The sequence below is a fragment of the Crocodylus porosus genome, unplaced genomic scaffold (genome assembly GCF_001723895.1).
Source record: "Crocodylus porosus isolate Cpor-Errol unplaced genomic scaffold, CroPor_comp1, whole genome shotgun sequence".
NCBI classification, from domain to species: domain Eukaryota; kingdom Metazoa; phylum Chordata; order Crocodylia; family Crocodylidae; genus Crocodylus; species Crocodylus porosus.
The window spans coordinates 2,827,292-2,853,855 of record NW_017728940.1 but is presented as its reverse complement, the minus strand read 5'-3'; the positions used below and the strand labels follow the sequence as shown (position 1 = coordinate 2,853,855).

At 42.1% G+C, this 26,564-nt stretch overlaps 1 protein-coding gene across 1 annotated transcript in view; it reads left to right on the top strand.

Moving 5' to 3' along the window:
• The first annotated feature begins 1,192 nt into the window (after positions 1–1,192).
• Positions 1,193–26,564, top strand: part of ARID1A (AT-rich interaction domain 1A) — a 96,781-nt gene continuing 71,409 nt past the window's right edge. Inside the window, exon 1 of the mRNA XM_019547991.1 lies at positions 1,193–2,159. The gene's annotated coding sequence lies outside the window, so the exon portion shown is untranslated. The remainder of the gene's footprint in view (positions 2,160–26,564) is intronic.

Below are 26,564 nucleotides of genomic sequence, written 5' to 3'. Positions count from 1 at the left end.
GGGAGCGCTCCGCCGGGGACGCACGGCGCGGGGCGAGCGGCAAAACGCGGCGCGGAGCCGGGAGCGGCGCCCGCCGCCAGGGGGAGCCTGGCCCGGGGCAGCGCTCGGCCCGCGGAGGGAAGAGGAACCACCCCGAAACCTCCCTCCGCGCCACCCCGTGAGGGGAATGGAAAACACCCCCAAGCCCGCCCAGCTGGGAGGGGAGCCCCGGGTCACCCCATGGAGGGGATGGAAAGCACCCCAAAACCTCCCTTGTCACCCTGTGGGAGGAATTAAATGCACCCCCGAACTCGTGTCCATTGTGAGGGAAGCCTTCAGTGCAGGCCTGCCCTGTGCCACCCCGTGAAGGGACTAACACCCCCCCAACCTGCCCCCCGAAGTGAGAACACCCCCCCAAGCCCACCGCACTGGCGTGTGCACGCCTGGCCCCCCAGCCGCGGGTCTGGTGGAAGTTTGCCAGCGGGCCTGCGCCTGCTTTCACCCCAGCCACCCCTCTGGATGGGTTTCCCACCCTCCCCTTGCCCCTGCAGGGAGAGGAGGGCAACAAGGCAAGTGACCCCGAGCCCTGTTCCTGCTCAGGCTTTCCATCGCTCCCCTGCCCCCAGTCCGGCTGTATGTCCTCCCATTAACCCTGTGGAGAGAGGACAAAAGCTAAACTCTGCTCTGGCTCTAGCTTCCTCCAGCCCATTGCCAGCGACACAAGCCTCGCATCCTCCCGCGAAGGCTGGGAGAGAGGAGGACGAGAGCCGCTGGTGCTTGTGGGCCTTGCTGTGCTTCTCCCCACCCCCTCTCCCGGCCCCATCCCCCACTGCAGCTCCCATGCACGAGCATCCCTCCCATGAACACTGAAAGGGGAGGACAGGAGCTCTGATGGGTTTTTCTCAGGCTGACTGTTTCTTCCCCTCCACCAGCCGCTCCCCAGCTCCAGAGCCCTGCCGAAGTGCCAGCCCCACTCACGGCCTTGCCTTCATGCCCCCTCCTAAGCCCTGAAAGGAAAACTGACAATTCCCCACATTTTCTTATTCACGACAAAAGCTTGCTAGGTTGTTTTCATATCTATATCTATATCTATATATCTATATATATATATATGTAGGGTTGTGCTTTAAAGGTTTCAAAACAATATTTGGCTGTATAAAATACTATCCAGCCCTTAAGAAGTCCTAGACACGCGCCCGTTTTGGCCTTAAAGTTCTCCCCTCACTTTTTCCCCTGGATCAGTGAAGGTCAGTTTAACCCCTTCTATTTTGAAACCATTCCTCGTTTTAGGAGGAAGCTGCATTTTTTAAGTCATGGCTGTGCCGCTGTTTGATAGAGTGGTTTTTTGGTCGGTGTGGTCATTAAACCAGACAATCACGCACGTTGAGGAAGAAGAGCGCTTTGGAGCTGATTAAAGTCATGTAGGAGTTAATACGAGACTCGCAGGGTATGTGAAGCAAGAGAGAATCTTTAACCAGCTCTGCTGTTCCTTCCACATACCACAAACTTGGAAAGCAGAGATGTGAGTGTTGAATGCTGCAGCAGGAGACTCGTGTAATTGCATCGCAGGTGGATGCTTACTCATTTCATGTGTTATCGTATTCAGAGTACCTGCAAGTTTATCAAGGACTTTTTTTCCCCCTCCCCACTGGAAGCGTGTTGCGAGACTTCATATTTGTTAAGCTTTATTTTCAACAGTTTTGATCTCCCCCACCACCACCCTCATCTGTTTTATTTTGCAGATTTGCCTGTGCTGGGGGCAGAGTATTTGTGGAAACTTCCTAGTTTAGGAACTTTCTGCCTGGGGATCCTGTTGCCAGAAGAGATAAGATCAAAGCCCAGCCTGACTGTATTTAGGCCTACATGTAAGACCCGCCTTTTTAAGAAAACCCCAGGAACTGGATGCTAATAATTAAACAAAAATAAAACTCCTTCACTGTATACACCCCACTTCCATAGAAGTGAACCATTTTTGTTATGCCTCTTCAGATTTCTTTATTTTGTGTAGTGCTGAGTATCAAAGCAAAAATTGACTTAGGAATGCCTAAATAGTATAAATGACTTTATAACTTACTTATTGAAGAAACTGTCTAGTCCCCAACAGGAAATACTCTAATGATCATTTTAATCAAGAGGACCGAAGGTTTTATGCCTCCGCTTCTCCCAACACCTACTTTTCTGTAAGTTTCTTATTCAAATGTTGAATCCTCTTTCAGTATATTGATCAAGTATTTATTAGTATCTCTAAGATTTGTTCATCTTTATAGAGAGGATGGAGTTTGTTTACTAAGATGGTGTCCGGATGTTGGGGAAATATAATTTAAAAGAGGTAAAGGGAAGTTTTCTTATGGACTCCATATTCTTTGTGTTCATTATTGGAAAGGTATACTATAGGAAATGGAAGTGATAAACAAGTTTTATGTTAAAGAAAAGCTTTGTAATAAGAGGGTGTTTTGGGTAAGAGGATCTGTTTGAGACTTTTTTAAATTAAAAGAGGAAAAAAATAGGAATTGTTCCACCATTTGTAAAAATATTTTGGTTCAATATTCTTTCAGGGAACTGAAATTTGATGTCATGTAGTCTGCCTATGAACATCTGCTGAATAGAATTAAAAAGGCTATGACTTTAAGTTCAGTTATGTTGATATGGTTTGAGCTGGAATTGGTCAAGGCAAAGAAGTGAATTAAATGTATTCGTAAGTAATTACTCATTTTTTTAGATAATGAGCTTTAATGTATTTTCAAGCGACAGAAAAACTTACTTCCTAGTTCTTAAGTGGAGCTCCTACAGACTTTAAAGTGGACCATGGATTCCTACCCCTTTGCTTCTGTTTAACTCCGATCAGAATTTTGTGGGGGGTAAATTTTCAGGTTTTAATGTGTAATGGGAATGTTGTTTTGTTTTGTTTTGTTGGGGGGGGGGGTTGTTCTTTCCATGACTTATTTTTATATAAATAATTAATGCAACGGGACATTTCCCAGCAATATGGTCAGTTGCTTATGCTTACATCTCACCTACCTGCCGTCTTTAGTTCTTTTTCTAGAAATACAGCCTCTTTGACTATCCATAGAAAGTATTTCTTCAATGTCTTCTACATTTGGCAATGTTTGTGGATTTCTTTCTCTTTGTATTTATTTCCCTTTCTTTTGATTGCCTTTCTGCAGTCTAATGTTCTTTTTCTAAGCATGGGGGTTGATGAATACTTCAGCTAGAAATTTAGGTCATCCATGATGGGAGGGAGAAAGGGAGCGCAAAAGTAAAAACCTTTTTTTTTTCAATTTCCTTTATTTCCATTTCTTAAAAAGATTTGTCAATTTGAAATCTCTTTCTGTTTTGGTTTTTTCTCTCTCTCCCGCTGTATAAACTAGGACTATATATATGTTGTGAAAGCTGTTTAGGGCAAATGATACTGTGATTTCAGAATCAAAGCTAAGGGGAGAGAGAGAGAGAGAGAGTGTGTGTGTGTGTGTGGTTCCTCTCCCATCTTTACTAGCCTTTCTACTTTCATACCTGCTTTGAGATTTAATCATTCAAATGACAGGTCCTGGAAAAAGAAAAGAAAAACCTTTTTTCATCTGGAGTTAGATGGATTTACCATTATTAATTGTGAATGGACTTGGGTGACTTAATGATTTTAATACTTAACAAGTCTTAACTCTTCAAGAGAGGAGGAAGGACCATAAACAGAGTTCTTAAAATGCTACAGTGACAGCATTTGAAGAGCTCTGTTTATGGCCCTTCCTCCAATTTAGAAATCTCATGAAGAGTAATTTTTGCAAGTAAGGCTTGGACTAGAATTCACCAGGTTGAAGAGACATCAAGGGTACACAACTCTGGTGGATCAGGTCCCTACGCTGTGACACTTTTTTCTATAATAAAAATGATATACAGTGCCTTTCATCATAAAGGTTGCCTAAGTATTTTATTAAAATAACAAAAAACAATAGCACAGAAGTTAAGGTTCTTATGCATTACCTGCATGGATCTCCATTATTGCGAAAGTTTGCCTTTGGGTGAACTCTGAACTTTGTCGGAAGCATTGTCTTACAGTCTCTCACCCCAAGGTTATGAACAGAGTCCTAGGCCCAACAACTATTTTGAACCTTCTTGCTGATATGGGCATTAGTTGCTACTTCTATCACTTGCCTTCTAGGAAAATGCATATTATCTCTTATTAGCTTAGTTTAGGTTACTAAACCACTTTTTGTTCCACTTTACCTATCAACCCTACCTGATTCTGTACAATGAATGGGGTAATCAGCTTGGCCTGACCTGGTTGTATCAAAAATACCATTGTAAATTCAGCTGTCAAGTCCTAGACTTAATTTCCTTTTGTTCGGAGAGGAGATTCTCTCTTATCTGACCTATTCCATCCTTTATGAGGAGAGAGAGACATTGAACCAAAGACTCTAGTGCCGCCAGAGTTAGTACTCTATAAAGCACTCATGAGGCCTGCACAAATCTAGTGGGGTACAGGCTGAGGATTAAAGTTAAAGTGATTGCCCTTTAGATTCTAGAAACCTTAGTGTTTCTCCATCATGAAAATAGATTTGATATCAGATAAATGGAAGAAGTCATCAGATACCAAATGTATGTTGATATGAGAGGAAAACTGGGAATTGTATAAGGGAGGGAACTGGACACGTTTAAGTCCATGGGGCCGGATGGGATGCACCCATGGGTGCTGGGAGAGGGAGCTGGCTGATGTGGCTATCATCTTTGAAAACTCATGGCGATCAGGAGAGGTCCCAGATGATTGGAAAAGGGAAAACATAGTGCCCATATTTAAGAAAGGGAAGAAGGAGGATCCAGGGAACTACAGACCATCCAGCCTCGCATTAGTCCCTGGAGAAATCATGGAGCAGAGCCTCAAGGAATCCATTTCTAAGCACTTGGAGGAGAAGAAGGTGATTGGGAACAGTCAGCATGGATTCACCAGGGGCAAGTCATGCCTGACCAACCTGATTGCCTTCTATGACAAGGCGACTGGCTCTGTGGATGTGGGGAGACCAGTGGGTGTTGTGTACCTTGATTTTAGTAAGGGTTTTGATACGGTCTCCCACAACATTATCCCAGGCAAGCTAAGGAAGTATGGGCTGGATGAAAGGACTGTAAGGTGGATAGAAAACTGGCAGGAGCATCAGGCTCAGAGGGTAGTAATCAATGGGTTGACGTCTAGTTGGCAGCCAGTATCAAGTGGAGAGCCCCAGGGGTCAGTCCTGAGACCGGTTTTGTTCAATGTCTTCAGTAATGAACTGGAAACTGGCATAGAGTGCACCCTCAGCAAGTTTGCAGATGACACGAAGCTGAGAGGAGTAGTAGATGTACTGGAGGACAGGGCTAGGATTCAGAGTGACCTAGACAAATTGGAGGATTGGGCCAAAAGGAATCTCATGAGGTTGAACAAGGACAAGTGGAAAGTCCTGCACTTAGGACAGAACAATCCCATGGGCTGGGACAGGCTGGGGCTGACTGGCTGGGAAGCAGCTCTGCAGAAAAGGACCTGGAGGAGACAGTAGACAATAAGCTGAATATGAGCTGAAATTTTCTCACTAGAAGGGTAGTAAAACACTGGAACAGGTTAACTAGAAAGCTGATGCAATCTCCATCTTCGGAAGTCTTTAAGACCTGGCTAGACAAAGCTTTGGCTGGGAAGATCTAGTTGGGGCAGATCAGATGAATTTATGTTCATGTGGAGTGGAAGTGAATGGTTGGGACCCAGGAATGTAACTGAGCCAATTCACTGCAATTTAACAAACCAGGTTTAGGGGTTTTGCACTCCAGAATCTCACCTTTGGTTTAAAATTTAAAATTGAGCCTCTAACCCTTATAATGGTCAAATCATCTTAAAGGTGTGTCCTAGGGCAGTGGTCTCCAAAGTGGGGTGCACACACCCTAGGGGGTGCGCAAGATGATCCATTGGGGTGTGGGAAGAAAATATTAGAACTTCTATTTATATTTATTTTTAATCTAAAAAAATAAGAAAAAAATTAAGCTTTACTAATACTTAATATACGGATTGACACTGGTGCCCTCGCTTGATCTGTATGTCAGACGGTCACGTGTCACATACAGTATGCGAGTAGTACATGTATATAATTTATAAATAAATATATATACATATATTGGGAGTGCATGCTCAAAAATTTTTTACTGTGATAGGGGTGCGCGATCAAAAAAGTTTGGAGACCACTGGCCTAGGGGAATAAGTGATGTTGGCACAGAGCCTGAAACAGTAGGTTTTGAGAGAGTTATGAACTATTATTAATCTCAAGAAGTTATCTCTGAAGTCAAACAACAAATTAAATGTCAATATTGATCAACAGTGAAAGAGTTAACAAAACTTGCTAGACATAAGAATGGCAATCATGTTTTGAAGATCTACAGTGAATGGAGTCCCTCTCTCTTTTCAGTGGGATAGGTTGTGGTTTATGAGGGAATTATAGAGGGTACAACTACTTTTTCCAATTGACCCTTCATTGGGATTGTGCAAACAATGAACAGACTGAAGAGGGTGAGACAAATAACTGAAAAAGTGTAAACAGAGAAAAAGGTGAATTTGAGAAAGGAAAAATGTAAATGACCGTGTGGAAGTGAGGAAAGGGGGAGAGGAGAATGAAAGGGAACAAGGGAAGGAGATGGAACACCCACTAGTTGGAATGGGAATCATTATTAAGGACCATACAGAGAATTTAGATAGAACAAATCCAGGTCACGAAAAAGCCAACGGAAGGTGATATCTGCCTTTGATGCATGATGGAACAAAAAAGTGAAGCTATGGAAATGAAAGGAGAAGCAAGAATGAAAGGGAGGGAAATGTAAGTTATTTATTTGCATATAATGTTATGTAAGTTAATTATTTTATATTCAACATAATTGTTCTGTTAGTGTAGTTCAAGTATTCTGAAGGTCCACAATTTGAATATCTTAGTACAGAAACTCAAATTTGCCAACAAAGGGACGGCACCTGGATAAAACTGAGGAAGGGGAACATCTCTGGCAATTCCTTTTCCTCATCCTTCTCTCCCCTATTCTTTTGTTTAGGGCAGGGCTTGGTAACCTTTTGCTGCTGCAGGCCCCTGGTTCCAATCCAGCACCTGCTGTGGCCACCCCCACTCCCACCCCCGCCCCGAGAACACCGGGGCTCTTTGCTAACTCTTGCTGCTGAATCTGGTCCCCAGTGACAATGGAGAGGTGCAGATTCTGCAGTGAGGGTAAGTTCAGGCACAAGAAAGCAACAGGGAAGGCTGCAGAAGGGATGGGCAGTACAGATCTGGCCCAAGGGCCATACGCTGCCCACCCCTAATTTAAGGCATTAGCTTTTGCTGAAAGAGTTTTGAAGCTATAAAGCAGGGCTGTGTCTGTATAGTTGGTCTCCTCCATTTAAGCAGTACACCTTAGGCTCTTCAGACTCCCATTCCATGCACTCAAACCTATTAGCTATCCTGCCTTTGCCTGAGTGTTGTACGCTACCATTCTTATTGAAAATGAAGGAGAAGTATTCACTTAGGTTTTGGGACTAGGCTGGCTTTTGTCACAACCCCATCCTTACTGTGCAGCAACTCCACTTCTCTTCTTGTACTCCTACATATATGGCTTAAGAGCCTTTTACTGAGTGTGATCATTTCTTTTGCAAGGTGTGACTCAGTTTGATTTTTAGCAAGTCTCAATTTATCCCTGTCTTTTCGGATTTCCAGGATTTAGGTTTTTTTGAACAATACCTGTTTCCATACTCCAGTGTTTCTTTGCTTATGGCTAACATCCTTTTTGAGTTCATACCACTCAGTCTGGTGCAGTTTTGTACAGTTTCTATCTCCTTGCTTGGGATACAAATTCCAGATATTTTTTGTACCTTTTACTGAAAAAAATTCAAAGCTCCTGCATATTTAAGTTCTCAAACTCTTCAGTTAAGTTGACTTCATTAACTAGTTCCCTTAGTTTCTAAATATTTACCTTTTCAGAACTGAACGTCCTAGTTAACTACCTGTTTTGGTTTATCCTTCTATTTAATTTAAACAAATCAATCTAAGGTTGTTTTTTTTTTTTACAACTACTCTTCTATAATGTCCTCACTGCTTACCATGATGAAGTCTGAATTACCATCACCTCTTGTTGGTTCAGTGACTGATGATGGAATTTGTTGGTTCTCATATTTAGGAATATTTGGGGCCTATGATTATTATTTTCAAAATATTTTCCCTAATCACTATCTGGAAAGATAATATTTTGCATGATTTTTACAGGGTTCCCAGCAATATTTCTTTCTCTAATATTAAAGAGATCCCTATATTCATATGCAAGTGTAAGGGTCAATAGCACACTCTTGGCACTGCTCTGCTAGAACTTCTATTACAACACTTCTCCAAAATAATTTTGACCCAAACTGATTCTACTTTATCTGTTTTATCACATTTGATTTCTTTATGGTCTGCTGCATCATTAACATACAATACTGCTCCTTTACTTCATTTCTACCTAGCCTGAATAGCTCATACCCTTTAATACCTGTGTTCTAGTCATGATTGCTGTTTACCATGTCTCTCTAATCCTTATAATATCTAGTTTCATATCCTGCAACAGTGGTTCTAGTTCCTCCATTTTTGCTGTCCAAGTTGCTTGCCTTAGTGTTAAAACGTCTTTTTTTTTTTTGTCTTTGTCTAGGTTCAGTTTCTTAGCTGAATTGGGTTTAGGCTATAGTCGCCTCACTAACACATGCACCTACCTGATTACTACTTGCATCAATATGAGCACTTTTAGTCTTGCAGTTTGTACTCTCTGATATTCCTTTATCCTTGACTCTATTTTCTGGCTTTCTCCATTCATTCTGTATCCACTTTATGTTGCACACTGTTCTCAGTCTGTCAGCTATCCCGAACACTTGAGGTCTTTCTCTCTCCACTAGCCTAACCTCCCTCAGCTGTTCTCTCTTCTTTCTTTCTGTGTTCTCTTTTAAGCTTTCAGTAGATATTTCATGGAGCAATGTTATGCTGCTCGGCTTTATGCTCTATGATTTTCATGGTGCATTGCTGGAATTTTGAGACTGTGGGTCGAACTAACAGACATCTGTGATTTCTCTCCTGGCACACTTTAATTTTGCCAACGCCCTGTTCAGACTGCTGTCTGGCATCGTGGAAGACAAACTGCTGAGCACCATGGTCATGTCAGTTGATGTAAACAGTCTGATGCAAGCGTGGATTTCTCCCTTGCTCACACTTGCAGAATGGCAGTCCCATTTTCTCTGCCCATTCCTTTCAAGAGAATACAGTGTTTTCCAGATTACTTCCCTCTAGTATAGCCCCTCTGCAGCCTATACTACACTCTGGGTAATTGGACTGGTTTTAGGTGGGTGGAAGGCAGGTGTCACCAGGCTAGTAATTGCATGTGTGCCCTTGCAGGCTGTCCTTTATGTTTCAAGATGTAACCTGTGGTGAGTCCTCATGAGATATGAAAAAAACCCTTCTTCAGTAAGACAATGGGCAAACTAGGATAGTATTAGAATGGTGTTTCCCCACCGAGCCCTGGAGTGGAGGGGAAATGTTAGCAATATGAACAGAACTAGGGGAACTGCTTTGATTTGAATGTGTGCACCCAAGTCGACCACTGTCCTGGCCTTAAGTCATTTTTTCAGGACACCTTGAGATCAGCATAAATACACTGTGCAACTGTTAGGATCCCACGATAATTGTTCTAAAGTTGAATGCCTTATCATCCTTTAAAATCTCTGTGCAGTATGAAATGTGTTTTGTAACCTGACTTGAATCATTTATCGAATTAAATCTCAACTTTACTAGAAGCTGTGTGCATAAATTAAACTGCAAGTCCATGTATCTTTCCAGTGATCTCTCTTTTTTTAAATCTGCTGTAACAATAACAACATAAACCATAGAAATATAGGGCTGGACAGGACCCCAAGAAGTCATTTAATCTGAGGCAGAATAACTACAACTGGCTTGTCCCTGATAGGTGTTTATCTAACCTGTTCTTAAAAATGGCCTATGAAGAGAATGCCACATACCTTCCTAAGTAGCCTGGTCCAAAGCCCAACAGTATAATTAGAAAACTTTCCTGATATCTAACGTCAATCTTTTTTTTTGCTCCAAATTAACTCAATTACTACTTGTGCTATCCTCGGTGGACATGCAAAATAAACTGTCATTGTCTTATAACAACCTTGTGAAACATTTTGTACCCCCTTACTCTTCCCTTTTCTGAACTAAACAACCCCATTCCTTCAGCCTTTTCCTACAGATCGTGTTTTCTAGGCTTCCTTTTGCTTACCTCTGCATGCTCTTTGGTTTGCCTATATCTTTTTTAAATGCCCAGAACTGGACACACTTCTCCAGCTGAGACCTCACGATCACCAAGTGGAGTGGAATAATTACCTGCTGTTAATATAGCCTAGAATGAGATTTACCTTTTTTCCAGTAGCATCACATTGTTGACTTGTATCCAAGTAGTGGTCCAATATAATCCCCAGATCTTGTTTTCTGCAGTAATACTATCTAGCCAGTCACTCCCATTTTATATATGCTTGCCAAACAATTGATTCTTGAGCCTCCACGGGGTAACGTTTTGAGCAGGAGGATGAGTGGGGCTCTAATGAGTGGATGGCAAGGGAGAGCACGCAGGATCTTAACATGGAGGTACCGAAGTGGCAAATATGACCTGGGTGTAAGATTTTATACAACAGAAAAATATTACTTCAAAGCTTTGCATTTTTCCAGTGGAGATATTACTTTGACTGTGCTTAGGAAGTGTAGGGGTTAAATGCTAGTCAGTTGGAAAGAGGTTTTTAAGTCTACCCAACAGGGAGGCAGATAGTCAATACCTGGAAGAAGTAGTTTAAATCCTCCTGTGCACTTTGATTGTAATAAAGAGAAGAAAACTGGTAGAGCACCCTCCCACAGCATTGTCAGGTTGGCTGCTGGTGGAGCTCTTCTCTACAGTGGTTTCAGTATGACTTTCTATATTGGGTTCTTGTGTAATATGGGTTTTGGCTCTCCTGATGTTGATTGTGAATTTACATGGTATATGCATGGTTCAAGGTAGCTTTGGATGGGTCCTGGGCCCTTGCTGTCTGAAACGCTTGGTGGGCAGTTGTCCAGCATCTCATTCTATGGTTCAGTGGTGGGCTTTATGTGCAAAACTGCAGTATGGCTCCTCACAGTATGGCTGGTGGTTCTGTCCTGGTCCCTTCTCTTCATGTATTTCCTCTGAAGCTCTTTTGCTTGGCTCTGTAGTAGAAGTGCCCCCTTGCCTTATGTTTTTTTTCCTGACAGTATCTTGTAGATCAGTGGGGGCAACCTATTTGTTAGGAACACTACAAATGTGCTCTGCAGCTCCATCCCCCGCCTGCTCCTCTTGCTGCTTCCTGCCCTATTTCCTGCCATGATGTCTGTCCCCTCCCCAGTTTGCCATGTGTCGCACACCCATGGTTTCACTTGTGGCACTTGAGCTGAGGGTTGGGCACCCCTATTGTAGATGACTGCACCTTAGTGACTGTTCTTCATGTAGGACTGAACATACAGCTCTGTAAGGAGGATCATCAACTCTATTTAGGCTATTTAGATGTCCACATAGAAGTACGGGGGTGGGGGCTGCTATAGCATATCTGTTGTAGGCTGACAGTATGGAGACTGGTTGATTCTGATATGAAGCAATGCAGTTTGTAATGGGCAGACAGATGAATAGTAAGGCAGGTATCCACACAAGCCTTAAAGCAAACAAACTTGCTACAAAAGGGAATTGCTCCTGCTTCCAGGAGGATTACTTATTGTGACCTAAGACTTCCAGCAATTCATATTAAAAGAAAGTTGTGTATATATGCAATATACTTGAAGATATATGTAAGGATATGATGTGTCCCACTGTTTCTACTCACACAACTGGGAAAGTTTTGGGTATTATCTTTTTAATGGGTAGAGGGACAGAATGGTTGGGACTAGAAAGTACTGTGGTGGCTGGGAGGTTGCTATTGTGGAAACAATAGAAGCAATAGCAGACTTTCTCTCAGGAGAGGGGCAGGGAGCAGGCAATAAAGGCAACTTAAAAGGATTTGGGATAAAGCTGGGAAAGAAGAAGAAACCAACCAAAGAAATCAAAGAGAAAGAAAGAGCAGAAAAAGAAAAAGAATTGTGAAATCCATTTTAAAAAGTGAATGATTTATTGCTACATTAATTGCTTCCCGATCTTTTGTTTAAATATAACAATTAATTTTTTCCCCTGAAAAAAATCTGACTTTCATGACAATGGTTTGGAGCAAGAATAGATTTGGGCCTGCGCTATAGCTGCAATAAAGTTTTCCATGTCATCGTTGTTTAGTTATGCCTTGGTATATTTGGCAGGATGGGATAATAGCATATAGGTCTTAGTCCTCAACTAGTTAATATGGGCTAGACAAATGTACAGATAGATTATCATCACAGTGAAAATGCAAGGTAATCTGGTACAAGCAGATAGGATAATTTAGGGATGAATTGAAACAGATGGAAAGAAACATTACATGTCTGAGCAGTAGATGATTGAAGCTGGCAAAAAGATATAATTGTTTCCTGTTAAGAACACTAGTCTAGTTTACCAGAGAAATTATATGGAGGCAGATCTCTTGTAGGTATAGTTTAATGTTGAGAGAGTAAGTGTTCAGTAATGCTGAGGAGAAGATAAAAATACGTAAGGAGTAACAATTGCAACTTCAAAAAGATACGGAAAGGGACTTAAAGGAGGGCATAAAGAACCGCAAGAAATTTTCAGAAACAAATGTAGGGCCAAGCAGAAGTAACTGCTTAGCTGCCCATTGAGAAAATCTGTAAAATAAATGTAAAGTTAGACTGGGAAAAATGTAGAACAACATGAACGAACTGTAGCCGTTGAGTTATGTACATACTACTGAAGAAAAACAAGATTAATATGATTAAGATTAATTTGAGAATACTAAGAACTCGTAAACAGAAAAAATGACAGGGATTGAGAAACATGATTCTCACTGTCTTGCAGAATCATGCTATAGTTAAAAAGTTTCACAGGATTTAAACAAACTGGGATAAAGGTTGCTGATCTCATTTAGCACTTGAAGAACATGTAGGAAAGGCAAAGGGAACTCAATATTGGGAAATGAAAGCCTAGTCTGACTCCATTTCATCCTTCCAGGCTAGTATTAGCAGTAAGGATGCATGAGAACTGGCAAGCAAATGGGAAACAGTTTTCATATGGAAATCAAGCAATCAAACTCTAAAACACAGGATGCGTTAGAGCACTGAATGAAGGCTGCACAAGAACTTGTTGAAAAGGTTTGCTGGAATATTGGGAGAAACAGCAGAACTAGAGTTGTCATTTGGACTCTCGAGCACAAAGCAAACCAAAAGAGGGATTTTAAATAGAACTGGTGTTTGGACTCTTGGCTTCTAGGAGCTCTACTGAAAATGCCATGTTTGGAAAAGAAGAAGTGGCTCTGTGGAGATCACAAATACGTTACATTTGGAAAACCTCCAAATGGGTGTAAGAACCTTTGGAAGAGGATGCAGGGGAGAAACTGGCAACTAACAGTGATTTTTAGTAAGAGATGGAGGTTGCAGTATGCCCTTGATGACCAAACCATGGCTCCCTGGCAATTGAAATGTGAAGAAAGAGAAATAGTTAAATTAAAATGTTCTGTTGCTTTCTCTTTGCTTGTTTGTTGTTTTCTATTTTTTAATTTTTGTTCATTTTTTATTTATTCCAAGTCAGTCTGCAAGTTATGATTTGAGCCGAGTTCTGTACAGAGATCATTGATGCATGTGCATCTCCAAAGTTGCGTTCAGCAGCCCTTACTCATGACAAGATTTTGGTTTGCGACTCGGAGGATTAGGAATTTTGGCCACCTTTGTAAAAAGCAGTGATTCATGTCTAGTTCAAGAATTTCTGCATTTTGTAAAAGTATTAATATTAAATAGGGGTGAAGTTTTTCCTTGCAGCTGGGAGAAAATGGAGACATGGTGTAAGCGTTTTAAGAGTTTAGCAACAAAAGTGATCATTTTTCCCTGTCTATTGCTGTTCAAACTTTGAACAGAATGATTTTGCTGATACCCTTTAAAAACGAGAAAGAATCGAGATGGCAGTTGGTATTTGGAAGTAGCAGGCAGAACAAGAAGGAAAGGTCTGAAGACAGTGAAGTGACAGCAGACAGATTTTCTTGAGTAGATGATGTGGATAAAAGTGAAATTCCGAAAAACTAGGAATTCTGATAATGTCTACAGGAAGAACAGTGTTTAAATACAGAATATGCAAATGTAAACTCTTTTTTTTGTTTCTCCAAGTCATTAATTAGTATAATAGGTAATTGCTACTTCCCAAATTAGAGCTGGCCTTAGGGAACATGGCGCCCTGGGTGAACTTGTATTTTGATTTGGGATCCTACTATAGCTAGCAGGATAAGAGCCTGTGGGCTGCTTGCTCTGGGTTGCAAACTAACTGAATGGGGACCTTGGTGCATGAACACGGACAGTTCACATCAGCTCAAACCCCTTCACTGAGAGCTAAGAACAGGGGTGCTGCCTGCTTTTTTATCCTGTTCATGCACTGGTTTATGTCTTTATTTTGATAGCAACCAGTTCTTTACTCTTCTCCTGGTCTCATCTCTATGGAAATCTCATTCTGCAGCCTGCATCTGCACGTGATGTTTCCTCTAGTGTTTCTTAACATGAGAGAAATGGGTTCTTGAGGACATTCGACTCTTTTTCACTGGAGAAGGGTATGTAACACAACAACGATATACTTTTTTTCTTACTTGATTGTCTCTAAATCAAAAATGGTCACTTTAAATATTTAAGAAACAGTTCTGAACATTAAGTGAAAAAGACCTACTGAGAAGGTTGTCCTGATGAAAAGTTTGCTCTTTAAACTAGATTGATCTTCTTCCTCCCTCCCAACCCTGTGTATCCTGTTGGACCCAAGTTCAACATATGATGGCATGAATCTTTATTATCAACAATCTTCACTATCACGTATCTATATGATCATCTTGAGGAGTCCTAATATTTTGCTTGCTATGAGATGGTTTGGAAAACCTGACCCAAGAACCAGCTTCTTCTTCCAGCAGTTCTCTATGGCAGTGCAGGCTGCTGCCATGACACTGCATGCGTGCAGGGGTTTGGACCAAGAATTGCTGCTCAATTCTCCAAGTACTGCATGACACAGAATTTGCTGAGCTTGCCGGTATTCTAGAGCCAGGTCAGCCTACAACCTATTCACTCTCCATATTTCATGCTTCCTTACACTCTTGTGACCTGGATGAAGTTAGCAGGGAATTGAGCAGGGCACTCTGCTTACTTGAATGAGGAATTTTCAGTCTTGGCCCTAACAATCTTCATTCAGTCCCTTTTTTGGATATGCAATACATAATTAAAAGCTATGTCATTTCTTCGTAGGACCCTTCCTCATTCAAACAATGGATAGTTATTAAACAGCTAATATTATCTGCCTTATTCAGTGTTGGGTCACATTGTATTTGTTAGGAAGCAGGTAAGGCAGGGTGACACCTTATTAGACACTAACTTGTGTTAAAACTCATAGACTTTTGCAAGCAACAGCCTATTTTGTCAGATGCTATGAATTGTGTGTCATTCAAAATCTGCAGTGACTACAGAATTATTGATTTCCCCCTGAACTGTTCTTTGGTGCTCATTACTCCAGCATCTGACTACTTTTCTAATATCAATGATTTGACTGCACAACAGGTCTGTGAGGCTTTATATTCCCATTTTAAAGGTGGGAACTGAAACAGTTAAGTGGAAAATTAACAAATGTCTATTTTTTTCCCCTTGTGGTGCCTAATTTGAAAAGTGTAAAGACTAATTTTTTCAGACCATGGAGCAAATTAATGCAATTGTATGTGACATAATACAATTCCTGTTGATTTCCATTGCAGTTTTGAGACTTCAGCACTTCTGCAAGTCAGGTCTCTGGTGTCTGACATGTATGTGTGTGACTAGCACCTGTGCTGTAACCATGAGATTATTCCTGCCTCTGGCTCCAGAATGGTTTTTGCCCTGTTGTAGTTATTAGAGAAGGAGGAACTCTCTCTGTTTATCATAACTCAGATCTCTTAACTCTGCACGTTTTACAAACATGTTTGGACCCTATTAGTTAATTATCAAAGCTATCTGCGAAAAAGATTTCTACAAAAAGCAAACGGCATTGTTCAATTTTGATCCGCTATGAAGTCCTCTTTTGCAAGGATTTACTGGAAAGCCTTTTACGTGACAACAGATGAATTCAGGGTTTTGTTATTTTCTGTGACTGTTGATAGCTAACTGTTCATCACTACGACACTGTGCAACAGGTGCTCACTGACATCTAAGGAGATGTTTTCCTCATTATTTGCTGCTATTACTTGTTTGTCTATACAGCATCTAAAGTATGCAAGATACTTTCCGGAATATATCAGATATGGTATGGTATGGTATGTCTCTGTCCTGAAGAATTCAGTCTAAGAATAAACAGAGTATAACAAGCAAATATAGTCAATAAGAAGGGAGGGAATAGGGAAGACCAGATTGATATTAATTGATACTCTCAGTGATGGCGTTAACTATGCTGGTGGAAAGCAAGAATCATTAATATTGGTCTTAGCAAGTAAGAAACAAAAACAGAACTGATTTAAAAATATTAGGGGGGTTGAAATCTATGTGATTGTAATTTTATCAAAATATACACCATTTAAATGTTAAAACTGTATATATGTATAAATGGGTTATGCATGTACAGTGTGCGCGTGTAAATGCTTGAGTTTATCTTAAGTAAATGTACTGACTCATGCTTTCTGAGTTGCTGGTGTCTGAATGGGGTCATCTCAGACACAGCTGTTGCAAGACTCCACTGGAAAACATGCTGCTGTGTGGTGTCTTTAACACTGACCCCATATATAAAAATGGCTTACAGGGATTGTAGCAGTGAATTGCCTTGGAGAAATCTGGGGGGCAAATAAATGCTTTCTGTGTTTGAGGATATTTGGGAAAGGATTCTGAATTGTTTGTGCCAAAACCATTATAGGATTGACTTACTAATTACTCTCACCTTTCTTTCAAAAAAGAGAGAGATGTTGTGGCCTTGGAAGGAAAGGGTGATCACACGCCTCAGAAAGGAAAAATGAAGTCTGCCTATGTCTCAAGAACAATGTGATTGCATATTAAGAGAAAGAAAAGGAGTATGGGAAGAAGTAGGTGTAGTTTCTGGATCCTTTGTAGGCCTCTAACTCTGAAATCCCCAGAACATGAATATAAATATCACACTCTTGCTTTTCAACACAGAATACATCATATTTTGATTTGGCATAATCATTCCATTTGCAATGGCTCAGCCCCCTGGAATTAAAAAAACAAAACCAAATGGCCAAAGCATTCTTTATCATTTGTACAGCTCAGGATAATACTGGGTATGAGGAGGATTTCTGCTGACTATAATAAGGCCGATGTGACAACCTTGAATTTTAGGGATCATATAGAAGTATTCTAGGAGCAGGCACAACAATGATAGAAACATTTCATATTTTAGTCAATTCTTTAATCTATTTATTTAATACATTCAAAGCACGGGGTTCTGCTTTTCCTGAAAAACTAACATTTCTGACTCCTATCATTGTTTTGCTGCAAGTGTCTGCAATATTGTCAGTACCTTCAGGGAAGCAATTCTGCCAAGTGTTTGTAGTTATGCTTCTAAAATTTGTGTTTAGATACCTCGTCAAGAAAGGGCTCATCTTCAACCATGCTGACCTCCAGGAGTCCCAGCAAAGTCAGCTGGAGCTCAAGGTGTTTGGCATTTTTTTGAGAATCAAGCATTTTTTAGGTACCTAACTATGAAGTTAAGGGCCTAACTTTGAAGCTGGCCTTATTTTTAGGCACCGTGTGCTACCATGAGATCACTGCATATGGACCCTTGTTCCCATGCAGAGTCCCTATAACTTCAGTGAGATATAAGAGTCCACCCATGTGGATTAAACGATAGGATCAAGATTTGTAAATACTTCTGTATGGATGCATAAAAAAATGTTTAAATTGTAAACATTACTGTGGGGAAAGCAGGCTCCCTATCAGGTTCCTTTTTGTTGACTGTTGTCCAAGGCTGATCTATGCCTTTGGTTGTACTGTTTTGGCATACATCAAATCTCAACTTTTTTGTATTAAACTGTTGAACAATGTTTGTTCCTTCCATTTTCTCTTGGAAGCAAGAAACATTATCTACAGAGATGTCTGACAGGTGACTCAATTATAGGTATTTAGGTTTACTTTAGTGTGTTCTTCTTTTTTTAGGAAGTATTTTGGAATTACCTTTTAAAAAAGCAAACAAACACCCTCCTTTCTAAAGCCATATTTTAAGCACTTTTCATAGCGCAGAGGCTGCAATGAATTTGTTGTTACTGAGCATTCTGCTCTAAATGGACATGAATATAGTGGAATCATGTATAGGATACTGGAATGAAAGTGCCAAGTTGTTTTTTTGCAGTGTACAAATTCTAACTGTGGATATAATTAACCTCCATTTAGTGACTTTTTCTCTCCCTCTGGCTCGCTCGATCACACTATATTTCTGTCTGTGAATGAATGCATAGATTTTAATTCTCCAAACTGGGAATTTACATGTATTATGCAAAGTGCTGAGTGTGTTGACCCCAGACCAACAAAGCCAGTGCCTAATTTAAGCATTCAGAGTGCAGATACAATCCCCGAGAATTCTCATGTTTAAAATTAAGCTTGTACTTCAATGTTTTGTTGGTTTAGGGACCTTTCAGGATTGAACCCTATGACAATCAGCCCCAACAATTCAGCAATCTCATACCTTTTGAAAGTAGGATTTAAAAAATATAATACCATAAATACAGGGAATTTGATATGTAAAGTTGATGTGCCTGGTTTATTTCTGTGTCTCCTTCAATCCAAGCTCTCCTTCCTGGAGCGCTGATGCAGGGTTTGCAGGTCTCAATAATACTCCAGTCCTGATGCTCCATGTCCATATTTTCCATCTGCTTTATTCTGTTTGGAAAATGGCAATGTAGAATGTGTTTGGTGTAACCTTAATCCTGACCAGCATCTGGGCTCTGTTTAAAAAAAAAAAAGAAGAAGAAGAAGAAGAAGAAGAAGAAAAAGCCTCTCCTGCAGACAGGCTTCTGTATGTGTGTTTATCCCTAAAGTGGAAACGATTTTTAAACAACAGGAGCAACAATACAATGCAATAATCCTTTCATTTGAACTGACATGTTAGTTAATGTGTGCAAGCTCTAAGGCTCTTTTCCTGGGCATGTCAACAACTCATAAGTTTTGTCTTTTGACATCACATCTGTCCTTGTGCTGACATGCGTGATGTCAGAAATGGAACATAACTTACTGTTTTAAAGCAGAAGAACTAAATGTGAGGAAAAAGAGGCTTTTTTCTGGCAGGGGTGGGGAGGGGGGTATGAGCAGTCAAGATAGTAATCTCACAATAACAACAGTCTTGCAAACATAAAACAGTGACAGAGAATGAAAATCCCTAAATGACACCCTGAGACATCTTCCTGTCAAACTTGAAAGAGGCCTTGCTAAAGGTCCCCAACAGTAACACAATTCTATTAAATAGCCTAAATGAAAGGATGGGACTTAATTGTAGTTATTGAATGCTCCCCTTGCTCAAAAAGCTTGCTAAGAAGAATTTTTCCATCTATTTGAGATGGCCTAATAAAACAAATCAGATTTACCCAAAGTACTTTGTCTGCCTATGTCCTTAGACCAACATGGCTACAACCTACACCCCTTAACTCCAGTCATTTTAGTAATGCTTAATGCTCATTTGTAGTTTTTAGATAAACTGAAGTAGATTATAACATATATTTGAAAAGGATTGTATGGTTGTATCAGTACAGTTCACAATTTGTGAGCAGAGGCATCATCAGCATACATGCCTCAATATGATTGTAAGGTTGAAGTCTGGGGACAGATTTCCAAGAGAGCTGTTTCCATCTACACACCAAAAGAAGTAATCAGATTTTCTCCGAAGAACTCACTCAGCGTGTTGGGCAGTGTGGTCTTTTGAAAATCTGGCGCTAGATGTCTCCAGCATCTGAAAACCCTGCATATGACACTGTAATTGTACACCCTGCAGAGTCTCCTTATGATTATGCACACGTTAAAATAGCCATTTTATCACAAGTTCCAAACCGTGTAGGTGTGACTCCTAATTACACAGCTCAGAATAATTCTCAATGGCCAATCGCATTTCTTTCATGATTTTTCTCCTGGCACTTCTGCTTTGTATTACCCGACCTAGAAGCCTTTGTAGTGCAGCATCTGCCCTGCCCCTTCAGTTCAGGACTTTGGGCTTCACTCCTGAAACTGCCAGAGAGGTCGCTTCTGAGCACTACAAAGCATTCCCTCCCTCCCAGGGCTTTCAGCTTCTGATGGCCAGAATGGAAAAGCAGGTTTAAATCCTTAACTCGGATGCCCCACGTGGTTTCTTGTTGCGCTTACTGTCAGTGTGGCAATCCAGATCATTTCATACATTAGTCTTATTACTTTTGTCTCAAACCAGGCCAATTGTTTCCACCGGTATTAGCCGAAAGCCTAGAAAATCTCTTATTTCTCTTTGGTTCAAGTGACATAGCACTGAAATGATCAATTATAGAGTGAAAAGTCGGTGAAAGACCACCCTTACTAGGCAATTTCCTGCTTGGCCCCTAAGGCTTCCATCATAAACTGAGTACAGTTGTGCTCTACTTTTAATGGATCCCCCGCCCCCCCCCAGTGATATTTTTCAGCCTTTTGAGGGTTTATTAAGATAAGTTTTACTGTCGTAGTGTCTAAATGTGCCTGCAAAAAGTGTGCCTGCCTGAAGAATTGGCTATTTATTGGGATGCAGTAGTAAATGTTTATGTGATCACAGTAAATGGTATGGGTATGTCCTGTGCATGACCATTAAGTGCGTGTGTGTGATTTCCTCTCCCCCCATTGTCTCCTTTTCTTTATCACATGCAAAGGGTGGAGCCATGACCACTTATTCTGTGCACAGTGCTTCCAACTACCTCGGGAGAAGGGAATCAGGGCAGCCCAACCCCCCGCGCATCTGAATCTGAATCTTCATATTACATTTCAGGAAATGAAGTGATCGTTTGGGGACGTGCTAGATCTTGCTGTAGTGTTTTGTGGGTGACATGTTGCCTCGTGAGGCTGAGCTCGTGAGGCTGGGGAGGATCAATCTGCTACAGCTTGTTCTCGCTTTTCTTTTTGAGGCCACTTTTTCAGGTGTCTGCAGGAGGCACTCTTCTCTGGGCAAGTGGGTAGAGGCTTGGCAAGTAGCACACGAAAGGATGTGAACCCCTGGGAAAATTCCACTTCCTGTATGCTAATGTTTTTCCTTGAGTCTCTCATGCTCATGTGCTTAATAAGGGATTTGTGCCTGAGGCTACACACACTAACTTTTTTCTATAAATGGTCTAGGAAGTGCAGGGGATTGGGCAAAACTCTTGAGTTTTAGTCATTTCAGTCCAATATAATCTGCAGCTGCTATCAGCTATCAGCTTTCTTCCCTCCTTTTCCTTTCTCAACTCTTTTTGCTTTCTGTGTCTTAACAAACTTGCCTTTAAACAAAAGGCTCCATTCCAGATCCATTCCAGAATTGCCGTGAGAAACTTCATAGCAAGCGCTGTCTGTCGCTCTCTCCCTCTTCTCTCCCTCCCTATCTCAGTAAAATGGCAGTGCTAGAGCTGTATGAAAGGGTGAAAAACCCTCTTTCTGAGTGCCTGCCTCTCCTTCTGGCAAATCCCCTGCTCCCATCATGAGTCTCAAACTCGAACTTACCTTAAAACACACTTTGGAAGTAGCAAATGTCACTGGGGTTAATGTTTTTTCCACCCCACTGAAAAAGGAGGACATCAGCCAGGGTGGAAGAAACACAGATGAGCAGACTTGTGCATAGTCAGTAGCTTTCTGTACCAAGGCTAACTCATTTGTGATCTCCTCGTTGTTGGGGAGGCAGAAATCCCAGTTCTAAGTACTTGCAATCCAGCAAGAGTTTTGCTTAAATAGGAAAACCCAGGCCCAGAGCATGTTTCTCCCTGTTGCTGTTTCAAAAGGAATTTTTTGCTCCGAGAGTGGGTTTTTAGTGCATTACATTTTCTGTGCATGTCAACTAGGGGGGCTCCAACCCTCCAGTGGAGCTCAGCACGGATGAGACATTTCTGTTCCTGATCCAGTGCGGTGGTTTTCGACAACTCCAGTCCATGTTTTTTTTTGTTTTTAATAGATTCTCTCTTCCTTCTCTAAAAGAATACTCAGCATCAGCAAGACTGGTATCTGTGGTCTCAGTTTGTTTGCATGCACATAAGTGTGCATTAAATAGCTGCACTTGTCCCTTGCTCGCCTCTCATTATTCCTTGCTTTCCAGATTTTGCTCCAGCTTCTCTGGGCTAGAAGGACACATTCGCAATTCGGCTCGATTTTACTCTTAACGTTGAATTCAGACACAGCCACCCCTCTCGATTAACCCTTGTTTTAGACTGAAATGAGTCTCTCTCCAACGTCCAGGCATACAAAAAGTTGCCATTATCTCGCTTGGGCCATTCGAAAGAGAGTCGTATTGAAAGAGAGGGCACGGAAGGGGGTTGTTTTCATTAAATAAATGAATCCCATGTTGCTTAAAGCTATGATCTGTTCCACTTTGTACTTTCCTTCCGTTTTCGAGACCCAGCAGGTTGAGAGGTACATGGCACGGAAAAGATCTGCTGAGCGTGTTGCAAGGCTCGGTTCCACTCAACGCCAAAAGCTCCAGTCCAGATTTTACAGCTCCTGGTGAGGGCTGCTAAAATAATGGATTTCCTTGAGTCAGAGTTGAGTCCACTTTCCTCTCTCAATATGCATCCCAAAGTTTTTCAGCTCACTGTCAAATGTTACTTAAACGTTAATGTTAGATTTTCCAAGTGTGTTGGAAACCTTAGTTTAGTACGGTACCTATATTCTCGCTTGGTTTTGAAGAAATAGCAAATCCAGTTTAAAATCCACTCCAGCCTTTGAACTTTGCAGCTATGTATGTTCAGTAAACTGACAGAGTTACCTTAGCTCAAACTCCACTTCAGTTTTCACTGTGGAGATCTCTTACTGTGTGCCCCTTTGCCATTGTGGCAGTGCTTGGGAGGGAGTAACACCAGACCTCGATATTACTTTCAAATAAGCATCGCCTTGTACAGTGAGCGGTAGATGAAATACACTCAGCAAATAAATAATTCAGAAATAATCTTAATGTTTAGCTTCTACAAAGGAGCAATATGAACTGCTTCTCCTAAGCGTGAGAGTATTGAAAATAGTGGAGCATTAGGCGCCAACGCACATCAGATTTACAGAAAACTTTTTTTGGGAGGGGGAGGTAGAAAGTGCTCAGCAACTCCATAGATACTGTCATGTACTGCAGCTAAGCCTCCATGGCTCCAGTCCATATTTTGCAATGTGCTCTATGAATTATAATAGATTGGTCTCTTCTTGGGTCCAATCTACTCTCGCAGTAGCTTGTGCAGCTCAGTAAAATGGAAGAGCATCCTTATTCCCAAGTCTGAACCTTTCTGCTCAGCATTTTTATTCCTGTTTGCAAGCAGTAGTTCGTGCTTTATTACAGAAACTCTCTCCAGTTCCTGCAGTATGAATCCAGTCCATGTTTGTAGCCTGGTTAAGGGGGCCGGGGATAATGATAAGAACTCTGCTGTGCGTGCATGTGTGTGCGAGTGTGTGAGTGTGTGTGTGAGAGAGAGAGAGAGAGAGACTTTAGTCCCGTTTCCATGTCAACAATTCAGTCCATATTTGCCATCACACAGTTGGCAAGAGCCTCTTTGAGGAGGGAGACTTTACTCCTGTTTTCAGTAGTCTAATCTATCCCAGGTTTCCTAATCTGCCGTGGTGCCAGGTTAAATGGCAGGGCCACCTTCATGAAGGAGATTCCACTCAGCAGGAGCCAACCTAGCGGCAGTGGCCTTCATTGCCATGTGAGAGACCCGAGTGAGACTTTCATCCTGTGGCATCTTACTAAGTGAACTAAACTACCTAGGGCCTTCCATGATCCAGGGATGTATGTGGTAGTCGTGTTGGTCCGAGACAAAAAGAAATGCAAAAACCTAGAACTCTTGGCTCAGAGATGAGACCTTTTATTAGACCAAGTGAAAAACTGCAATAAAAAATTATATATTTTTTGCAGTTTCTCTGCTGGTCTCATAAAAGGTCTCATCTCTGAACCAAGAGCTCGAGAGTTGTGTATTTCTACTGCGGACCTGGCCTTGCTATCGCAGACCGCTTGGAGAGTGGGGAGGAGAAGAGGCTCTCGATGCGGCCTCGGGTCAACGAAGGAGGAGTTTTAGCACGTTTCAGAAAAGCCTTGCCTGGTTCTCTTTGGCTGGAAGGAGCAGAGTCACGAGGCTAGACCATGAGGCTGATAAAAAGGAAACATTCAGAGGTGTTAGGGTTGCCAGAAGACCTTTATTCTCCACGTAGGACTGTAAGGATCTCACAAGGCATCTCACTAGTTAATAAAATGGCAGGGCCTCATTGAAGAATACTAAAATGAGGTAGGGCTTCACTCTGAAATCAGCTTCAGCTGTCTCAAACATTTGGTAAAAGGAGCGTCTCCTTTGTGCTGGTGTGTGGGGGCACTGGCCAATCTGTTTTCCACGGCCCCTTTCGCGCCCCGCTTCACAGCGAGCCAAGGTGCTCTTTGGAGAAGGCTCCAAAAGTGCGACGCCGCAGACAGTCGCTGAGAGCAGATACTCATTGTCTGCCTACAGGAGCCACCAGACTGAAGCCTCACGCCTGCTCTGTCTTTGAGAGACTCGAGGGCATTCAGTCAAAAAAGCAAGGCTTCCTTTAATGAGGTAGCCTCTGGCCTGGTTTGTGGGGGAGAATGAAATCAGGATTGTGCGGACCAAAAGAGTTGGGGAGTCAACGAGAGAACTTCCACGATCCTGTTTTTCCTAGTGCGTCATTTTAAGAGATGAGAAAAGAATATCCCTCTGCCTGCCGTGGATGTTACATCCTGTCACAGGGCCGGCACAGAGCACGAGGCCTCCTTCACGTGGAGACCGTAACGCGGTCTGCTGAGGGAGAATCGCCTCCCCGGCTCAGCCTGGACCTTGGTCTTCAGTCGGATGTCAGATGTTTCTTTGTGAAGAGGGCTCAGGTCACTGTTTCCTCCTAGCAACGTTTAAAGCCCACCGCGATGCCCGGCAAAATGTGAAGGCCTCTCCCTTCGGTCCAGGCCAGCTCAGTGATCGGGGAATGTGCTTTCTCCCCTTCCCCTGTGGGCTGCTTCAGGTGACATTCCTGGAGCACGCCCCGCCGTTCTCTGCTGGAGGACGAGTCTCCGTGTGCGGTGTCAGGGCACACGGACGACGGGGGAAGGATTGGGAAGCCGGAGATCTCTGAAATCTTTTGCTGCTCCAGAAAAAAGCAACGGCAGCGCTTGCCTGTTGTCGAGAAAAGTCCGGCCCTAAATGCAATGCTCAGAAATTGCTTCAGGATTTTGTGGCACTTGGCAGAGGACATCTTGTGAAAGAGGCTCCAATCCAGTTTCTGCCTGGAGAACATTATAGGTCTGCAGGTTCAGATTGGATTGTAAGATGTGATTTTTTTCCAAAGCGGAGCTGATGCCCACTTTGTAGCCCCCGGGATTTTGCTGGTAGCTCCTAGCGTCTTGGGGGGCCAGTCCTGAGAGGGCTTGGGGTGCTGTTCTAATGCAAGTACTAATGTTAGCAATCGTTACGTATTATCCCCGTACAATAAATATTAGGAAAAAAAGAGAGGCTGGTTCTCTGTCTCCAGGCCAATTTGCTGAGGCGGAATTTGCTCTGTGTTGAACAGTCTATTGTAAAACGGCAAAGCTGCTTTTGTTAGGGAGCCTGCAATGCAGTTTGTGGCTCTAGAATATAGTCTGAATTTTGCTACCCATTGACTTGGACAAATCCCTATCCCTGCCTCCACCTTCAGACTGAATCCCGTCTAGGTTTTAGCGTCCACAATTCTCCCATCTACGTCGTTAGAAAATATATATTTTACGCTTGGTAGTGAACGTCGCTTATTGTATAGGCTTGCACACCCAAATACCTACTGCACGTGCATGGGCGGTACTAGCATGTGTTCAGCTTCTTGGGCCTCTGGTCTGACTTCCCTCAAGGATGCTCATTTGGATGGGCTTTGTGTCACGTGAGGCGTGGCTTGCTAGCCATGGTTTGCCACCGAAAATCCCTTTTCTGGCTAAACCCAAGGCAGGTAATGGCTGCGGGCGCCTTCTGTCCCCCGTGCTGCCGGAGAAGGGAAAGACTGTTCCCACCAGCCCACCCCTTGTGCAGGAACGCCTGTAGCAAACATGTTCAATGTATACGTACAATTGCAGTTGTTTGGTAAAAGTTCCCCCTTCCAACAAGCGTTTCTCAAGTTGGGGGAAAGTCTTGTACTTAATACGCTGTCAGGATGGCAACTGGGTTATCAACCCTGATATCAGGAAGATTACCACGTCCTAATGCTGGAGACTTGATTTGGCAATCTAAATTCGCTTTTATTTTGATCTACTTTGTTTTTTATTTTTATTTTGATCTAGTTTCCGTTTTTTGTCCT